The sequence below is a fragment of the Sorex fumeus genome, unplaced genomic scaffold (genome assembly GCF_029834395.1).
Source record: "Sorex fumeus unplaced genomic scaffold, SorFum_2.1 ptg000047l, whole genome shotgun sequence".
Taxonomy (NCBI): domain Eukaryota; kingdom Metazoa; phylum Chordata; class Mammalia; order Eulipotyphla; family Soricidae; genus Sorex; species Sorex fumeus.
Genome location: NW_026606104.1, coordinates 39,825,677 through 39,841,302, shown reverse-complemented (window position 1 = coordinate 39,841,302; position 15,626 = coordinate 39,825,677). Strand labels below are relative to the sequence as shown.

At 41.5% G+C, this 15,626-nt stretch overlaps 1 protein-coding gene across 4 annotated transcripts in view; it reads left to right on the top strand.

Moving 5' to 3' along the window:
* LUZP1 (leucine zipper protein 1) overlaps positions 1–15,626 on the top strand; it is a 100,913-nt gene that overhangs the window by 64,443 nt on the left and 20,844 nt on the right. For 2 of the 4 annotated variants that reach the window (XM_056122668.1, XM_056122667.1), the window contains exons 2-3: positions 8,105–8,205; positions 15,141–15,191. The gene's annotated coding sequence lies outside the window, so the exon portion shown is untranslated. The remainder of the gene's footprint in view (positions 1–8,104; positions 8,206–15,140; positions 15,192–15,626) is intronic. The other 2 variants (XM_056122670.1, XM_056122669.1) reach the window with 1 other exon arrangement.

Sequence of the window (15,626 nt, the reverse complement as noted above, 5' to 3'; positions counted from 1 at the left end):
ACACTGGGATAGAAAGTGAGTGCCAGCAAGAAGAGAGGGGCTGGAGAGAGTGCAGTGGGTAAGGGGCTTCCCTTGCATGTAGCTGACCCAGGTTCAATCCCCAGCACCCTTTTTGGTCCTCCAGGCCCTTACAGGAGTGATTCCTCAGCACAGAGCCAGAAGTAAGCCCTGATCACAGCTGGATATGGCCCCCCAAACAAAACAAAGATAAAATTAGAGACCCAGGTTGCAAACACGAGATCATGAGTTTGATTCCTGGTGCTTCCCACATGTCTTTAGTGTAGTTCTCACAACTCTGTGGTCTTCGACCTTTGACATCAAAACAGAGTATGCGTGCTGTCTCTCGCGCAGAACCAGGCGTGTGTGACCCCTGGTCATGAAAACAACAGGAAGAAAGGAAAGGGAAGGGGCGGGAATAAAATATTTTTATTTTCTTCATAGAGGGAAGCTATAACAATATATGGTTGTGGAATGTTATTTAAAAAAGCTAGGCAGAGATATCAAGTAGGCTGTTAAATGGACTCTGAAGTCCAAGGTGGTCACTGCAGGAGACAAAATAAATGAAAACCATTGATATTTAAAATTATTTAAAATTGGGGATGTGGTTGAGGTTTCATAGGAGTGAAAAAGGAGAGTACAGATTAAAGAGGTTCCAGGTCTGGCCCTGGTCAAACAGAGGAAGAGGAGTCAGCAAAGAATGGAAATGAACTAGTGGAATACAAAGACCCAGAAAGTATGCTTAGTGAAAACACCAAGGAAGAAGGCGTTTTAACAAAGAGAGCAGTTGTTTGTGCTAAGTGCGGTTTAGAGGTTGGATAAGATGGACAAAGAAGTGACCTTGGAATTTGTCAATATTGAGACTTTTTACTCTGATGTGAACAGCTTGAGCATTTTAGAAGCCCAATTGGCATGAGAGAGAGGTGAGGGAAGGTAGAGTATTGACGGCTCTCAAGAGGTATTGCTGTGAAGAGAGATATTGGAGCTGACTGGGTAACTGAAAAGAGAGGGAGAGTTTAATGTTGATCTTTTTTTGTTTGTTTATTTTGCTTTTTAAGATGGGGAATTTTAGAATTTTAGATCAATTGTGATCTCTGGACCAATGTGCTGACCTACCAGAAATAGAATCCTAACCCCTAACCAAGACCTGCTCTATGAAAAATACAGTCTTATTTTTGGAGGGACCACACCTGGCTGTGCTCAGGGCTTACTCCGGGCTCTGTGTTCAGGGCTCCTTCCTGGTGGACTCAAGGGACCATATGCGGTGCGGGGAATAAAGGCAACTGCCCTACCTGCTGTACTCTGGCCCTGAAAAAAAAATTTTTTTTAAAATGAGATCACCACTTGATTGTATGCACACTTGGGTTTGAAAAGCACAATGTTTTAAGAGCTTCCTTAGGGTATTTGTGATGCAGAACTAATTAATTTCTAATCTGTCTGAGTGCCACATAGTTTACTTCACAGGTGACTCACTATGAGTTCATCAACACACTCAACTGGTGTAGACCTTGGTTGAGAAATCTACTTAGAATATGTTTAAGAACCTGCTTGCAGTAAGTAATATCAGCTTACTACACTAATGTATCTAAATGCTTATTCTTAACTGTGCTTTAAAAAGGTAAGATGTACTAGTGCTGGTAAGTGGCAGTACTCTATATATATCACTGTTCTTGAGCATGTTTATATTGAGGTTTGTGGGTTTTTTTTTTTTTTTGGTGGGGGCATACTAGGTGGTGCTCAGGATTCATTCCTGCCTCTGTGCTCAGGGATAACTCCTGGTAGGGGGACTATATGTAGTGGGGGTCAAACCCGGTGTGACAGCATGCAAGGCAAATGCCATACTCGCTGTGCTCTATTGCTTTGGCCTGGAGAATATTTGTATTCTGATGAATATGAACCTGTAAAGAGAGGAAAATGATGATGAAAGAAAAAGGGTAAAATTACATATGAAGATAAGAAGAAATTGGATCCAGGGTGGATATGAAAGGATTGATGGATTCAGTGTGGCTTCTTTGTTGTCAGAGTCACGGGACTGATGCGGGCTGGAGGTTCATTGAGAGAAAACTTATGTCATTTTTGAGAATAAGAATTTGAACCTATTAGGGGAAATTTAGGATTTTAGCAGTATTGAGGGACCTATTTGAAATTTGTATTGATAATGGATAAAGTGATTATATTTTCTCTAGACGCAAAACTTGGTGTGTAACTTAGCCTCTTTGATATAGGCCTGTTGGGGGTCGTTGTTTTGGTTTAATGATCGGCCAGAGATAAAGTACAGGGTTTAAGGCACTTGCCTTGCATGCAACTGACACTGGTTTGATATCTGACACCATTTAGAATCACAAAGCACAGAGCTGGGAGTAAGCCCTGAGCACAGCAGATGTGGCCCAATACATATATATTCCCTTCCCAGCCCCCTGAAATAGGGTATGTAGGTTTAATGGCAATTTCAGTGTTATTAATTGAATATGAAAGTGAGCTGAAGGTGTTTGAGAGGACTTAGGCAGACAGGAGAAACAGGAATGAGGGGGGAATATAATTTATTTTGAATTAACCTCTTTTAATTTTTATTTTTGTTTTGAGGGTGACATCTGGCTGTGCTCAAGGCTTACTCCTGGCCCTGAGCTCAGAGACCACTCCTGGCAGGACTCAGGGAGGGCATATAGGGTGCTGGGGGTTGAACCCAGGTTGGCTGCATGCAAGGCAGCTTTACCTGCTCTACCGTCTCTCCAGCCTGCCTCTCTTTATAAGATGCAGATATAGTATCTGTTTCAGAGAGCTGCTATAATTCATATCAAGCGCCTAGAATGGTATCTGATAGTAAGTGCCCTGCATCATCTTTCCTGGAAAATAGAATTAACCTTCTTCCATCTCTCAGCATCATTCTCATCTCTTTTTTATCTTTTATTTTTTGTTGGGGGGTAGGGTTGGGACACACCTGATGATGTTCAGAGTTTCTCCTGGCTCTGTACCTAGGGATTACTCCTTGCTGGGCTTGGGGTGAACCATATGAGATGTCAGGGATTGAACCTAGGTCGGCCGCATACAAGGCAAATTACCTTACCCCCTGTACTATCACTCTGGTTCTCATTTTGAAAAATCTTTTTATCTGTTTATACTGAAGCGAAAGTGGTCTCTGAAATGTACACATCTTAACTCTGTTTTTGCAAAGATTATTTCCTATATGATTTAGTGACCTAAATAATCTAGTTTAGCCTCCAAGGCCAGTGTGGTATATAGATCTCTCTCTCTCTCTCTCTCTCTCTCTCTCTCCAGCCTCATCTCACCTCATGTGTCTACTTGTTTTCCCTTCTTCTGTCACACAGTTTACTCATGTTCCCAAGGCTCTCTCTGGTACTTGGAATGTTCACAAATTACTGGGAGCCTTCCTAGACATCCTAAGAGGTCAATTTCTATTAACAATATTTCATATTAATTTATAGAATGAGTCTTTAAATGAGTGTTTTTTATTGTTATATAATAAATGCAATGAAGATAAGGTGTGTTTTTAAAACCTGAATCTGTGGAATAGAATGAAACATGGAATGCTATGTGAAGCATTATAGGTGACATTTCCAGCTAATTGGTACATCTATGGAAATTGGAGAGGCAGGTGACTTGAAATTTCTTACCTCAGTACTTGAGGCGCTGAAGCAGTTAATGCTTGAATCAGTGAACACATGAGTGAATGGACATATTATCTACCAACCTCACAAAAAGTTATGTTCAAGGTGTGGGTCTTTCGGATTGGCTTTCTAACAAGTCAGACCTGAAAGCCAGTTCCTTTAGGAGAGAAGGTAGATTGGAGAGGGAAATCAAAATTTGGGGCTGAAACGCACCTAAGTGAGAATCTGGTTATTTGTTACCGCTTAACCAGCTATGGGAATTAACCTTCCTCTGTTTCTTTCTTATTTATAAAATAAACATGATGCTGTTTTCTTGATAGGGTCATCCCACAGATGACATTAGGTAATAGAAACACTTTGGTTACTTTTTTTTTTTAAAAAGGGTAATTGCTGTGACTTGCTGTTTAACTGCATGTGGCCCCTTTATGTGTTAAAGCGAACCAGTATGTCCTTTTCAGCCAGTTTTCTTAAAGCTGGCGAATAACCGATAATTTTAGAGATGTGGTTCTACTGCTAAACCCCACAAAGCATGGGCTAATTGCAAAGAAGCCTTGTCTCAATTATAGACTACTTGTTAGAAAAGAAAGCAGCAGAGCCAGGTGGCAGCTCTCAAGGATGTGTTTTAAATAGATACCCTAATCAGAAGCTAGCTATATCAATTACTTATTAATAAGTGCTTCCAAAGGGACTTAGAAGTTCTTAAGTCCTTTCCTTCCAATCCCAATCTTGTTTGTACTCCCCATTCTTTTTTAGTTAAATAAGACTTCTTAAAGTAAGATGGGAAGAAAAAGATCCCAGAGGTGGGATTTCTGGAACCTTATCCTGTTTCTAACTTCCTTAACATACTCCTTTGTCATTTGGCAGATATGGTTAACTGCTTTTTCATTCCAGGAGTTAAGTTTTAAAAATAAATAGTACCTTGAGAGATTTATAAAGAGAAGAACATTATATTAGAAGCTCTGTATCATAATGTGAAATTCCCTTATTAGCGCAATTTAAGAATTTTCTTTTGAGAATTGATTAACTTTTTTGGAGTTTGGTGAAGCCCAGGGCCTTGATACATAGAAGGCATGTGCTCTGCCACTGAGCTACATTCCCTGCTTATTAATTCATTCTTAAAATATGAATAGTGGGACAAAGAGATAATACAGTGGGTAAGGTGTTCGCCTTGCATGTGGCCGATCCTGGTTAGATCCTTGGGACTGCATATGGACCCCTGCGCCCTGCCAAGAATGATCCCTGAGCCACAGAGCCACGAGTATTCCCTGAGCACTGCCGGGTATGGCTCAGCCTCTTATCCCTTAGGAATTTTAAATACTTTTGGGGCTGGAGAAGATACCTCAGTGGATGTCAGTCACTCCTGGCAGTAATCAGGGGACCATGTGATATTGGGAGTCCCGTATGCAAACCATGCACTCAGCCCATTGAGCTATTTCTCCAGTCCCAGAAGTATTAAAAATTTGTTTAGCTTATGAAATAGACCCAGAGAGTATTAGACTGAGATCCAACAGGGTTAGTAGAGAATTCCTATGTGGGCTTATTTATACCTGAAGAGTACATATTCCTCTTATTTGCCCATTTCATTTAAAAATCTTCTGGATTCTCTCTCCTGTGGGCATGAGGGATAAGGAAGAAAGGAATGAAAAAATAAAAAATCCAAAACAAGGCTTACAGAAATTGAACATGCCTTCTGCCACTTGTTTTTTACACCACTCTTCCCTCCAGTGCCCTCATCTCCAACACGAGTATATGTATTTGTTAATCTCATGAGGCCCTGAGTTCAATCCCTGGCATCTAAAGATTTTTTGTTTTCAATATATCTGTTTTGTTGTAATAGTTGGTTTAGTATTCTTGTGTAACTTCCAATATCTGGGTCATATTAGAGTTGCCCTTTGCTGATGAATTTTCCCCCTTGAAATGGGTTTTAGTTTTCTAGTTCTTGAATACATGTGAATGTTACATTGTGAAGACTCTTTGTCCTTCCTTCCTTCCTTCCTTCCTTCCTTCCTTCCTTCCTTCCTTCCTTCCTTCCTTCCTCCCTCCCTCCCTCCCTCCCTCCCTCCCTCCCTCCCTCCTTCCTTCCTTCCTGCTTGCCTGCCTGCCTGCCTGCCTGCCTGCCTGCCTGCCTGCCTGCCTGCCTCAAAACTACAAATTCCATCTCACTTGTAGTGAGTAGCACAGTTCAGCTCTTTTCTTCTTAGCTGAGGTCCTTAGATTCTGCCTTGTGCATAGGCCAGGACTATGAGAGCTGGGCAAAATTTGCACACAGAACCTGGGAGACTTTCTTTTCTTCTTTACATTACTTTTATTTGTCTTAATCCTGAGCTTTGTATTCAGCTCTGGACAGAAAAATTAGGATTCACTTGTAATTGGAGCTTCACCCGGTCAGCTCATAAGTCAAAGCTCCAAAAAGGAAAACTTCATGCCATGGCTTTTTTTTTTTTCGCTTTTTGGGTCACATCTGGAGATGCAGGAGTTACTCCTGGCTCTGCACTCAGGAATTACTCCTGGAGGTGCTTAGGGGACCATATGGGATGCTGGGAATCAAACCCGGGTTGGCCACGTGCAAGGCAAACGCCCTACACACTGTGCTCTAGCCCCTCCCATGGCATTGCTTTCCAAGTTTTTGGGTAACACTGGCACTACTAAGAGCCTACTCTTGTTCTGCACTAAGGGAATCACTTCTGCGTCAGCTCTGTGTGCAAGGCAAACACCTTATCATACTGTATCTCTCACCCCTCATCTTCCTTTAAGTTGTTCCAAAAAATTCCCATCATTATTTCTCTGTCTTTTGCTTTGTTGTGTCAGTGAGGTGGTGCTGGGGGCATGAATGTTTCACTTCTTGTGATGCTGGAGTTGGGGGGTGCTGTGTCCGAGATTAAATCCAGAGCTTCACGTATGCAGGGTATTACTTTACCACTTGAGCCACACCCCCCAGGCCCATATTTCTCTATTTTTTTGTTGCTATCTTTCTTTTGAAATGATATTTTAGTCATTGTGACTTAATAATACTGTCAGTGGAACTGTGGTGTATATACACAATGGAATGCTATTGGACTGTAAGATCAAATTGTGTAGTTTGCTGCTGTGTGGATGGAACTGGAGGGGATCCTCGTAAATGAAGTCAGCCAGAAGGAGAGAGGCAGAAACAGACGATCTCCCTCATATGTGAGATATAAAGAAACATAATAAGGGAATAATAAGTGGCCCTCAGCAACAGAATCTGGTGGGAAGACGAGGGAGGAAGGACTTCAGGAGAGGGCTTTCCTGAGACATACTCCTCTATCTTTTCTTTGTGGGTGGGGCTCACACCTGGTGATCCTCAGGCGTTACTTTTGGCTTTACACTCAGAAATCACACCTGACAATGCTCAGGGGACCATATGGGATGTTGGGGAATCAAACCTGGCTTGGCTGTGTTCAGGGCAAGTGCCTTACCTGGTGTACTCTCACTGTAGCCCCAACTTATTTTTGTATCTTAGTTATAGCTTTCTAGCTCTTTAGGAGGCTGAAGCAGGGATGGATTATATAGTGTTGGAGGTGTGAAAATTGGATGACATGCCTTGCAGTCTTGGGAGGAGGCCACATGGTGGTCTGTGGGGTATGTTAAGGGCTAGATGGGTTGTCTTGAAAAGACAGAAACAGTGTTCAAGTTCATTTCCCTAAAATTAGGCTTCTAACTCAGAAGCCATCTTTCCATTTTCCCCTAAGACTGAGTTTTGACATAGAAATTTTACCCAGATTCCTCCTGTAACCCTTCATGGATTTTAGGGGTCACATTCAGTGGGATAATGGGCTTTTCAGTTCTCCCTTTACTACATGGTCTCCTGAGCACAGAGCTGGGAGTAGTCCCTAAGCACTGCTGAGTGTGACTCAAATCCTCCACATACCCACCCAAATTTCTGACTGCCATTTTTAGCAAACTGTGCCAGAAGACCTTGGGCAAGTTACTTTTGAAATGTAGATTCTATGGGGTAATGTTGTTGTGATATTTATTGTATTGTATAAGACAGGAAATATATTTGCGTATGATAGATACTCATCAGATATTTGGGTTATTTTCTTACCCATCTTTCAGAACATCTTATTTTAGTAGAATCCCAAGTTTAGCCCTAAAGCAGTTGTGTGACTCACGCTTTCCAAGCTTCACCCTTTCCAAGTTTCCTTCCTTAAAATGTCTTTAACTGGTTGATTCTAAGGTCCATCCCAGTTCCCAGATGTTATGTGAATACTCTAAGGAGACTATCGGGGAGGATATAGGTCTGTTAACTTAAGGAAAGACAGTGTCATCTGCCCTGGTAGCACAAAGGAAGTCTCCAGGAGAGAGACACCTTCAGAGTCAGGATCTCCACTCAGCTCTTGTGCCTTTTCTCACAGCACTGGGTGTTGGTGAAGATATTGGGGACAGGCTTTTGGGTCAGCTTAGTCTTGGTGTGAGTCACACTTTACCTATCATGTTCTTTCTGTTTTTATTCTGTTTAGGTCAGGAGGCAGCTGCCACTGAAAAGGAGTGATTGATTTCAAGACAGTAAGCGTCAGGGGAGTAGCCAGAGGTATTGACTGAAGCTTAAATTACCTAAATGGTGAGTATGTTGTACAAGGAAATCTGACTGCACTCATGGACTTAGCTGGCTTCTGTAGTCTCTACAGTTTTCTGCCATTGAAGGAGCAGGAGGGAAAGTCAGTATTTGTTGCTGTTTTATTATAAACCAAATACTATGCTAAATACTCTACATTTTTTTCATTTAATCAACCAGTCGACCATACAAGGGTAAAAACCACTGCATGAAATTGTGAACCTTCAGAATAAGTGTAGCCACATATATTGTATATGACAAATACTACTATTTGTCAGGCACAGTCCTGTTCCACATACCATTTTTTCCCCTTTCATTTCTTTATTTTTCTTTTGTTTAATATATATTATCTCTTAATATTTTCATCAAATGCTGTGATGTTAAGTGTTATTTCACATAAAGAAAAGAGCTTACAGGGGCAATAGCAAATTCTTTTCTTTTTTTTCTTTTTGGGTCACAGCCGGCGATGCTCAGGGGTTACTCCTGGCTTTGCACTCACGAATCACTCCTGGCAGTGCTCGGGGGACCATATGAGATGCTGGGAATCGAACCCAGGTCAGCCACGTGCAAGGCAAATGCCCTACCTGCTGTGCTATTGCTCCAGCCCTGGCAATAGTAAATTTTTTTTTTATTAGTGAGACATCATGAGGTACAGTTGTAGACTTACAAATTTTTGTGCTTGGGTTTCAACTATGCAATGATGAAATACCCATCCCTCCACCAGTGCCCATTTCCCACCACCACGGATCCCAGTATCCCTCCCACCCCCCATTCCCCTTTGTTCTCTCTCTCTCTTATTGGGTGTTGTGGTTTGCAAAAGAGGCAATGGGTGACAATCATGTTTGGTCTATAGTCTACTTTCAGCATGCTTCTCCCATCCTGGGAGGATCCTCCCAACACCCTTTATTTATTTGGTGCTCCCTTCTCTATCTGAGCTCCCTTTTCCCCTAGCATGTGTGGCTGGCCTCCAAGACATGGAGTAAAATTCCTGATACTAATCTCGGCCATTCTTGGGTGTTAGTCTCCTATTTTGTTACTTTATGTTCCCCAGATAAATGCAATCTTTTGGCAATAGTAAATTCTTAAAGTTCACATCAGTTACTTAAATTGTAAGACTGGATTTCAAAAGCAGTCATTAAAAAAAAATCAAGGAAGTGACTATTTGGTTAAAGCTGTGATTGACAGCCTCTAGAGAGCAAAACCAAATATGTAAATTAAAAAAAATTTCATTGGGGAGGGAATAAGGGGAATATTGGTGAAGGGAAGTTGACACTGGTGGTAGGATTGGTGTTGAACTATTATATGCCTAAAACTCAACTACCAATGACTTTGCAAGTCACAGTTCTTTAATAAACTAATAAAAAATGCCTTTAAAAAAGGACTGGGGGCGGGGCGAGGAAATGTTTCATTTGACGACTTGCTTCTTTCCTTAGCCCCTTCTGGATTCTGTGTGCTGTCATTTTATCTTTAATTTCTTTTTGGTTTGGGGCCATACTTGGGTTACTCCTGACTTTGTGCTCAAGGATCATTTTTTTTTTTTGGTCACACCTGGAAGCGATGCTCAGAGATTACTCCTGGCTCTGCACCGAGGAATTAATCTTGGCAGTGCTCAGGGGACCATATGGGATGCCAGGGATTGAACCCGAGTCAGCTGTGTGCAAGGCAAACACCCTACCCACTGTACTATTGCTTCAGCCCCTCAACAGTCACTTGGTGATGCTTAAAGATCATACGGGATGCAGGGATTGAACCCAGATTGACCACACGCAAGAACAAGTGCCTTACCTGCTGTACAATCTCTCTGTTCCCCCCCATCCCCTCCAACACACACATCTTATTGTTTGTTGTCAGCTAAGTCAATGAAAATACTAATGATACAGAAGAAAGTTGAGCAATGATGAGTGGTCAGTAGCTGAGTGACCATCACAGAAAGATTTCTCTGGGGAGATTGGGCAATCAGAGTATGCTTCCAGGATAGGATACTGGACATAGTGAAGGAATCTTAATGCAATGTCTCCTCTTGGGAATGAAGTGTAGTTAGGAATAATACAGACTCTTCTTGCGGGAGTGGGAAACTTCAAGGCAAACAGTTGCGCTGTTAATTGGTTCAATATTCTTATTTCATTCCTTCCCTGGAGCATTTTTCCTACCTCAGGGAACTGGGTTATGAAATTAATTGTTGGTTGGGAGGAGTTGAGGCTAGTATTAGTCTGTTTCTCTGATAGTACTTTAGTGTCTTTTTATTGGAGAATTTTTTTAAATACATTTGATTAATTTGGGGGTGAGGAAAAATTTTTTTAAAGGTGCCAAAGATACTCAGCATATATGTGTGGTGTCTACTCTGCCATTGAGTTACATCCATGACCGTGAAAAATATTTATTTTTGTTTTGTTTTCTCCTTGGTTATGGGACAGGAGGCAACTAAGTGAATTTTCAGGGTTTTCCCTCTCTGTGTGTGTATGTGTATTTTCAGTGTGTGTGTGGGATGTCCAAGTGGTGCTCAGGAGGCCGAGGGGCCCCACTGGTTCAGTGAGGTTGCAACTTGGACACTGCGGTTCTAGGGGGCTCTACGGTCACATCTGGAAGTGCCTGGGGGCTTCCAGGGTTCACCCATGGATACTCAGGGACTGTGTGGTACTAGGAATTGAACCAGGCCAGCTTCCGAGCCTGCACCCTAATTGCTATACCATCCACTATCCCGTTTTTTTTTTTTGCTGCCATTTTTGTTTTAGGGATAGAACATAATGCATACAAGGCATATATATATATATATATATATATATATATATATATATATATACCCTGACATTGAGCTACTTTCCAGATCTTTGATTTTCTTATTTTGGAGGGGTGGAGAGTCAATTTGAGTCATATTGATGATCTTAGGGGTTATTCCTTGCAGTGCTCAGAGGAGCATGTGTGCTGGAAATCAAACTAGGGTCATCTTCAAGTACCTTATTTCCTGGACTTTTTCTCTAGCCCCTCAGGCTCCTGATTTTCATTAGCAACATTTAACTACATATATCTGGTTTCACAGAGCACAGAGGCAAGAGTAAAGCCCTGGCATCACAATCATGTGTGGATGAACAATGTTTCACTTTGTGTCTGCTTTCATCAGTAATGAACTCTGCTCTATGAAGGTGGTCCTAATAGGGGTGAAGTGTGTGGTGGGCTGCACCAGCACGGTGTTTGTAATTATACTCTGACGTTCATACAACGATGCAATCTTGCAACGACGCATTTCTCAGAATGCGTTCCTGTTATTAAGTAATACATGTCTGTACATGCCTAGCACAAGTCTCGGAGCTAAGTACAGAGCATTTAACAAAACGAAAAGTTCTTGCATTCAAGAGCTGTAGTCTCTGGCTGGGGATGTGGCTAGTGGTAGGTAGAGTGCTGGCTGCGTGTGAGAGGCTCTGGGTTTGATCTCCAGCACTCCTTCCCCCAGTTCTAATAGCTCAAAACATAATGAAAAAATTGATCGAAAGATGTATGCAGTAGGTAAATATTGTCTACTAGGCGTTCTGTTATAAAGATCAGAAGCAGGGTAAGATGATGGGGGAGGAGAATTGAGGAATTGTGATTTTGTGTAAGATGACCAACCACTCTGAAGGCTTCTGATGATGTGGTTCTTAATATTTTTAGTCAAGTAGTTTTTTGTTTTGAGGCCATGCCCACCTGTCTTCAGGGCTAATTCCTAACTCTTCTCTAAGATCTTTCCTAGCAGTGTTCAGGGGACCTTTTGGGGTGCTAGGGATCCAACCAAGGATGCAACGCCTTACCTGCTGTATTATTCCTAGCCCCAGACATCATAGAGTTTTTTAAGAAAGTAGGGGATGAGGGGAGGCAGGGGGATGAGAGCTAGAGAGAGACACACCCATATGAGCATTGATAGGGTGATATTTTAAGCCAAGATCTAAAAGAATCCATCTTGGGAGATACAGAGGAGCCAGTAATTTAAAGAAAAGGGAACAGCAGGTGTGGAAGACCAGGGCTGTGAGTGTGAGTCATCATATTCAAGGACCCAGAGGAGGCCAGTGTGACTGAAGTGGAACAGCAGGTACAGAGAAGCAAGAAAGGCCAGTCAAGAAGAAATCCAAATCCCAACGGACCTTACAGTCAGGTTAAAGATAATGCATCTCTCTACCCAATCATGCATTTTACTTTAAGCATTATGAGAGCTTCTGCAAGTCAAAATGCAGAGGACCAACATGATCTGACTTAAGGTCTGGGACAGAGAGAGTTCAACAGGCTTGTTTAACATGCATGAGTCCTAGTTTTGATCCTCAGCGCTACATATGGTCCCCTGAACACTGCCAGGGACTGAACCATGAGCAGCAAGCCATAGTGGCACCTCCAGGTGTGGAATAAAAACAAAATAAATGCTTCTTCTTGCTGCTTTGGGAGAGTAGACTGTGCAAGGAGGAGAAAGTGGGAAATGAATGACAGAAGCAGGGAGCTCAGTCCAGGAGCTTTTGCAGTTGTACTTTTTGTAGGACTTGAATGCAAGTGCCCAGAATAGGATGGTAGTACGCAGCCAGAAAGTAACGGACTTTAGGTATATTTTGAAGACAGAGTAAAATTCTACTTCTTTCTGTAGAAAGGTTTGACTTATCAGGAGTTAACTTCTGGGTAATTTGGGTTTGAGGGTTGCACTGGAAACCTCCAAGGGATTTGTGGGAAAAACGGAAACTCACTGAGACAAAGATAAGGATAATAGAGTGACCTTTTAGGAGTCAGCTTGTAGTCACATGGAATCATGCTAACTGATAAATCCTTATTTTCATGTGTGTTACCGTGATTTTATTTAAACTATAAAACTAGGGATCCAGGGAGGAAGTACAAGGATTGAAGCCCGGGGTCCCATCCCTGGCACTGCCTGGCTCCCTAGGCATCAAGCTGGGAGTAGCATCTGAATGCCACTGGGTGTGATCAAAAATCTAACACTGCCACCCTGAAGTTATAAGTTATATATTACAGAATGATAGAAAATGAACAGGTGAAAAAAAAATCAGACCATCCAGAGATAATTACCATGTCGCACTTGAATATGGATCAGGGCAATTAATTTCTTTAATAGTTTCTAGGTTAGACAGTCAGGAATATGCTACAAAGATTATGTACTATAATTAGATGTTTAAATTTTTCCCCCCAAGACAAAAAGAATTAGGACTGGGCATGCAAGTATCATGAAGTACTAATGAATGCAGTGGTATTTATCTAGAAAAGACGTTTTTAGTGTCATTTTGAGGTCTGTTCTTGATTATATTTTTAACAACTTGGATGAAGAGATAGGATAATTTGGCTATTGGATTTGTAAGTAATGTTTGCGAGAAAATAAGATTTTCTTGAAATAAGATTTTCAGAAAATAAGAAAATAAGATATTTAGACAAACATTTGTTTTGTTTTGGGATCACATGTGGCCATTACTCAGGATTCCGTGGCCAGGAATCAATCCTGGTATTGCTTTGGCTGGGGGGAGACCATATTTTGGTGCAGGAAATTAAACCTGGGTTGGCTGCTACCCGCTGGACATCCACTCCCTAAACAAAGTACTGATTGAAAACAACCTTGCATATAATAGCAAATAATAATATAAGCTAAAACTTAAATGTTACTTGAGATGTGGATCAGGTAGGTCCTGATCTGAGCACTTCATACATTAGCTCACTCTTTAAGGTGGTAGTTGTTAAACACATAGGAAATTCAATAAATTTAACGGATACCCAGTAAGTCACAAAACCAGGTTTGTTTTGTTTTGCTTGGTTGTGTTTGTGTTTTTATTTTTGTTTCTGGGTCATACCCCATAGTGCATAGGGCTTCCTCTTGGTTCTGTGCTCAGGTATCAGGATCTGTGCTACGGGCTCAGGGGGCCATATGTAATGCTGGGAATTGAACCCAGGCTAGCCATGAGCAAGGCAAGTGTCCTACCCATTGTACTATCTCTCTGACACAGCAAAATCAACATTTGACATTAGGCTATTTGTCTCTAAAGCCTTTAATCTTTAATCATTGCATCTAACTTCGAACAAAAGAAATCAGAAGTAAACCCTGAGGCCTGATTATTCTGGTGGTATAATCCTGCCTTGCAGGTAGAGCTCCTGCTGAATTCACAGTGGTACTGTTCCACATGCTGAGTTGGATCCTGGGAAATCCTGGATTCCCAGTGGAGAATGTGAACCCTGGCAAGTACCACTGTCAAAGGTGTGCAGGTCCCTTTGCCCTCAAGTGCAGCAGCGGTAACAGCAAAGGGAAGGAAAGGGTGGAGAGAGTTCCTAGAATTTTTTTTATTAAAAATATTTTATAAATGGTAAATAATTGACATATCTTGTTTATGTCAATAGATGTACGTCATCGTGGCATGATGACTTACATTTATTCTGAAATGATTACCAAAATAGATTATGGTGATATTCTAAATTTTAGAATTCCTTGAGCACGTGGTTGCATTTGTGGCTGTGCAACCTCTAATACTCTATACCACTGAGGTATACAAAGAGTAGCACACAACATTTGATGGGGTTTAAAGTAGAAGGCAGCCAATCTCATGGTGTGTGTGTGTGTGTGTGTGTGTGTGTGTGTGTGTGTATGCGCGCGCTTGTATAGATAGAGATATATATAAGCACACAAGACTCAACCTTTAACAAACATGTTAGTAATCTCATACAAGGGCTTAATGGGCATAGGCTGAAATACAACAATCTTCACACATTTTTCTCTAAGGAAATTTTATTAGACCATTTTTAGCGGATTATTCATAACAAGTAATACAAAATTAATTGTTTCAGTTCACTTTAGGGGGCACAGTTTAGGATTTGGGGTGGAAAGATTTAAAATATGGTGGGATTGGTGTTTGAATATTAAATGTTAATGTATTATTGTGAACAACTTTATTAAAAAAAACAAAATAGATTGCACTAACATCCATTTTCTCCTATAGATATATTCAAACGAAAAGAAAGAAGAAAGGAAAAAGGAAAAAGTTCTTGTGGTGTGTATTCTTAGGATTTGTGCTTAACAGTTATCCTTTATATTATGTAGTGTAGTTCACTGTAGTCATCATTTTAGGGTTTTTTTTGGGAGGTGTGAGAGTAGTTTGGACCATATTCCTGGGTCTCAGGTGGTGCTCTGGGACTGTTTCTGGGTCTGTGCTCAGGAGTGACCACTGGCAGTGGTCAAGAGACTTTATGTGGTGCTGGGGATTGAACTTTGGTCAGCAGCATGCAAGGCAAGGTCCCCCCTTACCACCTATACAGTCTCTCTGCCCCTGAATTGCTTTAATTAATTGCTTTTGTTTTGGCCCATACCCAGTGCTTTGGGGCTATTCTGGTTGGTGCTCTGGGAACCAGGTGATCGTATGCATGTGCTCCAGCCTTGAGCCATCTCCCTGCCCTCATCATGTTGTATGTTACATCCCTAAAATATG